Below are 6,628 nucleotides of genomic sequence, written 5' to 3'. Positions count from 1 at the left end.
TCCATTTTCCTTGGAACCATAGGCTTCCGAGTACCGCCCCCCAGCCCTGCAGGCTGGCATCTGTTGTCAGGACTTGCCACCCTTATCCAAAAGGGTCTCCCCTTGTTTAAATGGTCTGTCTGTAGCCACCACGCTAGAGACCTTTTTACGTTTACTGGAATCTTTATCATCTGCTTCTTTATCGTCTGATGATTTCCATTCCATTTGGTCAGAATAAGGTGCTGATTGCAGCACCTTATTCTGACCAAATGGAATGGAAATCATCAGACGATAAAGAAGCAGATGATAGTGGAAGTGGAGTGGAATTGCGCATATTCCACCATGTCGAAGGTTGATACCATCAGACCCAACAGTCGCATTGCTGCATGGACTGACATTGTCTGGGCTTGCAACGCTTCCTGAGCCATGACCTGCACCTTGACTATTTTTTTCTCTGGTAAGAGAACTTTCTGTAGGTCTGAATCCAATATGGCTCCCAAATGAACCATCCGCTGTGACGGATTCAGGTACGACTTTTCCCAATTTATGAGCCACCCGTGTCTCTGTAAACCAGGGGTGGGGAACCTTTTTTCTACCGAGGGCCATTTGGATATTTATAAAATCCTTCGGAGGCCATACAAAAATTCTCAACTTAAAAAATTACCCTGCCCCTTAGAGGTACTGTGTGTGCGCGCCGGAGGCGCGCACGCGCCAAAAAAATGTGTGTGGCCAATTAAAATAAGAATTTACTTACCGATAATTCTATTTCTCGGAGTCCGTAGTGGATGCTGGGGTTCCTGAAAGGACCATGGGGAATAGCGGCTCCGCAGGAGACAGGGCACAAAAAAGTAAAGCTTTTACCAGATCAGGTGGTGTGCACTGGCTCCTCCCCCTATGACCCTCCTCCAGACTCCAGTTAGGTACTGTGCCCGGACGAGCGTACACAATAAGGGAGGCAATTTGAATCCCGGGTAAGACTCATACCAGCCACACCAATCACACCGTACAACTTGTGATCTAAACCCAGTTAACAGTATGATAACAGAAAGAGCCTCTTAAAGATGGCTCCTTAACAATATAACCCGAATTTGTTAACAATAACTATGTACAGTATTGCAGATAATCCGCACTTGGGATGGGCGCCCAGCATCCACTACGGACTCCGAGAAATAGAATTATCGGTAAGTAAATTCTTATTTTCTCTATCGTCCTAAGTGGATGCTGGGGTTCCTGAAAGGACCATGGGGATTATACCAAAGCTCCCAAACGGGCGGGAGAGTGCGGATGACTCTGCAGCACCGAATGAGAGAATTCCAAGTCCTCTTTTGCCAGGGTATCAAATTTGTAGAATTTTACAAACGTGTTTTCCCCCGACCACGTAGCTGCTCGGCAGAATTGTAATGCCGAGACCCCTCGGGCAGCCGCCCAAGATGAGCCCACCTTCCTTGTGGAATGGGCCTTAACAGATTTAGGCTGTGGCAGGCCTGCCACAGAATGAGCAAGTTGAATTGTGTTACAAATCCAACGAGCAATCGTCTGCTTAGAAGCAGGGGCACCCAACTTGTTGGGTGCATATAGTATCAACAGCGAGTCAGATTTTCTGACTTCAGCCGTCCTTAAAATGTATATTTTTAAGGCTCTGACAACGTCCAACAACTTGGAGTCCTCCAAGTCGCCAGTGGCCGCAGGCACCACAATAGGTTGGTTCAGGTGAAACGCTGATACCACCTTAGGGAGAAAATGCGGACGAGTCCTCAGTTCTGCCCTATCCGAATGGAAGATTAGATAAGGGCTTTTATAAGATAAAGCCGCCAATTCAGATACTCTCCTGGCGGAAGCCAGGGCCAGTAACATAGTCACTTTCCATGTGAGATATTTAAAATCCACCTTTTTTAATGGTTCAAACCAATGGGATTTGAGGAAATCTAAAACTACATTTAGATCCCACGGTGCCACCGGAGGCACCACAGGAGGCTGTATATGCAGTACTCCTTTAACAAAAGTCTGTACCTCAGGAACTGAGGCCAATTCTTTTTGGAAGAATATTGACAGGGCCGAAATTTGAACCTTAATAGATCTCAATTTGAGACCCATAGACAATCCTGATTGTAGGAAATGTAGGAAACGACCCAGTTGAAATTCCTCCGTCGGAACACTCCGATCCTCGCACCACGCGACATATTTTCGCCAAATGCGGTGATAATGTTTCGCGGTGACTTCCTTCCTTGCCTTAATCAAGGTAGGAATGACTTCTTCTGGAATGCCTTTCCCTTTTAGGATCTGGCGTTCAACCGCCATGCCGTCAAACGCAGCCGCGGTAAGTCTTGAAAGAGACAGGGACCCTGTTGTAGCAGGTCCCTTCTCAGAAGTAGAGGGCACGGGTCGTCCGTGACCAACTCTTGAAGTTCCGGGTACCAAGTCCTTCTTGGCCAATCCGGAGCCACTAGTATTGTTCTTACTCCTCCTCACCGTATAATCTTCAATACCTTTGGTATGAGAGGCAGAGGAGGAAACACATATACTGATTTGTACACCCAAGGTGTTACCAGTGCGTCCACAGCTATTGCCTGTGGATCTCTTGACCTGGCGCAATACTTGTCCAGTTTCTTGTTGAGGCGAGACGCCATCATGTCTACCATTGGTCTTTCCCAACAGTTTATTAGCATGTGGAAGACTTCTGGATGAAGACCCCCCTCTCCCGGGTGAATATCGTGTCTGCTGAGGAAGTCTGCTTCCCAGTTGTCCACGCCCGGGAAGAACACTGCTGACAGTGCTATTACGTGATTCTCCGCCCAGCGAAGAATCTTGGCAGCTTCTGCCATTGCACTCCTGCTTCTTGTGCCGCCCTGTCTGTTTACATGGGCGACCGCCGTGATGTTGTCCGACTGAATCAACACCGGTTTTCCTTGCAGGAGTGGTTCCGCCTGGCTTAGAGCATTTTAGATTGCTCTTAGTACCAGAATGTTTATGTGAAGAGACTTTTCCAGGTTCGTCCATACCCCCTGGAAGTTTCTTCCTTGTGTGACTGCTCCCCAACCTCTCAGGCTGGCGTCCGTGGTCACCAGGATCAAATCCTGTATGCCGAATCTGCGGCCCTCCAATAGATGAGCCTTTTGCAACCACCACAGAAGATATACCCTTGTCCTTGGCGACAGGGTTATTCGCAGGTGCATCTGAGGATGCGACCCTGACCATTTGTCCAACAGATCCCTTTGGAAAATTCTTGCATGGAATCTGCCGAATGGAATTGCTTCGTAAAAAGCCACCATTTTTCCCAGGACTCTTGTGCATTGATGTACAGACACCTTTCCTGGTTTTAGGAGGTTCCTGACAGGTCGGATAACTCCTTGGCTTTTTCCTCGGGAAGAAAAACCTTTTTCTGAACCGTGTCCAGAATCATCCCTAGGAACAGCAGACGTATCGTCGGAAAACAGCTGCGATTCTTGGAATATTTAGAATCCAGTCGTGCCGTCGAAGAACTACTTTAGATAGTGCTCTTCCGACCTCCAACTGTTCTCTGGAACTTGCCCTTTTTAGGTCGTGCAAGTAAGGGATAATTTAGATGCCTTTTTTCTTTGAAGAAACATCTTTTCGGCCATTACCTTGGTAAAAAGGCCCGGGGTGCCGTGGATAATTCAAACGGCATCGTCTGAAACTGATATTGACAGTTCTGTACCACGAACCAGAGGTACCCTTGATGAGAAGGACAAAATTTGGACATGGAGGTAATCCTTGATGTCCAGGGACACCATATAGTCCCCTTTTTTCCGGTTCGCTATCACTGCTCTGAGTGACTTTATCTCGATTTGAACCTTTTATGTAAGTGTTCAAAACATTTTAGATTTAGACTATGTGTCACCAAGCCGTCTGGCTTCAGTACCACAATATAGTGTGGAAAAATAATACCCTTTTCCTTGTCGTAGGAGGGGTACTTTGATTATCACCTGCTGGATATACAGCTTGTGAATTGTTTCCAATGCTGCCTCCCTGTCGGAGGGAGCCGTTGGTAAAGCAGACTTCAGGAACCTGCGAGGAGAAGATGTCTCGACTCTCCAATCTTTACCCCTGGGATAATACTCGTACGATCTAGGGGTCAACTTGCGAGTGATCCCACTGCGCCCTGAGACTCTTGAGACTACCCCCCCACCTTGAGTCCGCTTGCACGGCCCCAGCGTCATGCTGAGGACTTGGCAGACGCGGTGGAGGGCTTCTTTTCCTGGGAAAGGGCTGCCTGCTGCAGTCTACTTCCCTTACCTCTATGTCTGGGCAGATATGACTGGCCTTTTGCCTGCATGCCCTCATGGGAAAGGAAAGATTGAGGCTGAAAAGACGGTGTCTTTTTTAGCTGAGATGTAACTTGGGGTAAAAAAGGTTGGATTTCCCAGCTGTTGCTGTGGTCCCCAGGTCCGATGGACCGACCCCCAAATAACTCCTTCCCTTTATACAGCAATACTTCCATCTGCCGTATGGGATCTGTATCACCTGACCACTGTCGTGTCCCTGACATCTTCTGGGAGATATGGACAACGCACTTATCTTGATGCCAGAGAGCAAATATCCCTCTGTGCATCTCACATACATATATATAGAATGCATCCTATTAAATGCTCTACATGAATAAAATATTTTCAGTCAGGGAATCCGACCAAGCCAACCCAGCACTGCATCTCCAGGCTGATGGCGATCGCTGGTCGCAGTATAACCACCGTATGTGTGTATATACTTTTTAAGATATTTTTCCAGCTTCCTATCAGCTGGCTCCTTGAGGGCGGCCGTATCTGGAGACGGTAACGCCACTTGATAAGCGTGTGAGCGCCTTATCACCCTAAGGGGTGTTTCCCAACGTACCCTAATTTCTGGCGGGAAAGGGTATAACGCCAATATTTGCTATCGGGGTAACCCTACGCATCATCACACACTTCATTTTATTTTATCTGATTCAGGAAAAACTACAGGTAGTTTTTTCACTCCCACATAATACCCTTTCTTGTGGTACTTGTAGTATCAGAAACACGTAACACCTCCTTCATTGCCCTTAACGTGTGGCCCTAATGAGAAATACGTTTGTTTATTCACCGTCGACACTGTATTCAGTGTCCGTGTCTGTGTCTGTGTCGACCGACTGAGGTAAATGGGCGTTTTTAAAACCCCTGACGGTGTTTCTGAGACGCCTGGACCGGTCCTAATAGATTGTCGGCCGTCTCATGTCGTCAACCGACCTTGCAGCGTGTTGACATTCTCACGTAATTCTCTAAATAAGCCATCCATTCCGGTGTCGACTCCCTAGAGAGTGACATCACCATTACAGGCAATTTCTCCGCCTCCTCACCAACATCGTCCTCATACATGTCGACACACACGTACCGACACACAGCACACACACCGGGAATGCTCTGACAGAGGACAGGACCCACTAGCCCTTTGGGGAGACAGAGGGAGAGTCTGCCAGCACACACCAAAAACGCTATAATTATATAGGGACAACCTTATATAAGTGTTTCTCCCTTATAGCATCTTTTATATATATATACAATATCGCCAAAATCAGTGCCCCCTCTCTCTGTTTTAACCCTGTTTCTGTAGTGCAGTGCAGGGGAGAGCCTGGGAGCCTTCTCTCCAGCTTTTCTGTGAGAGAAAATGGCGCTGTGTGCTGAGGAGATAGGCCCCGCCCCTTTTTCGGCGGGCTCGTCTCCCGCTATTTTTGAAGTTAGGCAGGGGTTAAATATCTCCATATAGCCTCTGTGGGCTATATGTGAGGTATTTTTTGCCTCTAATAAGGTTTTTATTTGCCTCTCAGAGCGCCCCCCCCAGCGCTCTGCACCCTCAGTGACTGTTGTGTGAAGTGTGCTGAGAGGAAAATGGCGCACAGCTGCAGTGCTGTGCGCTACCTTTATGAAGACTCAGGAGTCTTCAGCCGCCGATTTTGGACCTCTTCTCTCTTCAGCGTCTGCAAGGGGGCCGGCGGCGCGGCTCCGGTGACCATCCAGGCTGTACCTGTGATCGTCCCTCTGGAGCTAGTGTCCAGTAGCCAAGCAGCAAATCCACTCTGCACGCAGGTGAGTTCACTACTTCTCCCCTAAGTCCCTCGTTGCAGTGATCCTGTTGCCAGCAGGTACTCACTGTAAAGTAAAAAACCTAAGCTAAACTTTCTCTAAGCAGCTCTTTAGGAGAGCCACCTAGATTGCACCCTTCTCGTTCGGGCACAAAATCTAACTGGAGTCTGGAGGAGGGTCATAGGGGGAGGAGCCAGTGCACACCACCTGATCTGGTAAAAGCTTTACTTTTTTGTGCCCTGTCTCCTGCGGAGCCGCTATTCCCCATGGTCCTTTCAGGAACCCCAGCATCCACTTAGGACGATAGAGAAAATGGTACGTGATACACATATGCCCCCAATAGTGCGGTGCCAGATCCACAATTGCCCCCACAGTGCCAGGTATACAAATGCCCCTCACAGTGCCAGGTAAACAAATGCCCCTCACAGTGCCAGGTATACAGATGTCCCCACAGTGCCAGGTATACAAATGCCCCTCACAGTGCCAGGTATACAGATGTCCCCACAGTGCCAGGTATACAAATGTCCCCACAGTGCCAGGTATACAAATGTCCCCACAGTGCCAGGTATACAAATGTCCCCACAGTGTCAGGTATA

The sequence above is a fragment of the Pseudophryne corroboree genome, chromosome 10 (genome assembly GCF_028390025.1).
Source record: "Pseudophryne corroboree isolate aPseCor3 chromosome 10, aPseCor3.hap2, whole genome shotgun sequence".
Lineage (NCBI taxonomy): Eukaryota > Metazoa > Chordata > Amphibia > Anura > Myobatrachidae > Pseudophryne > Pseudophryne corroboree.
This window is presented reverse-complemented; position numbering follows the sequence as displayed.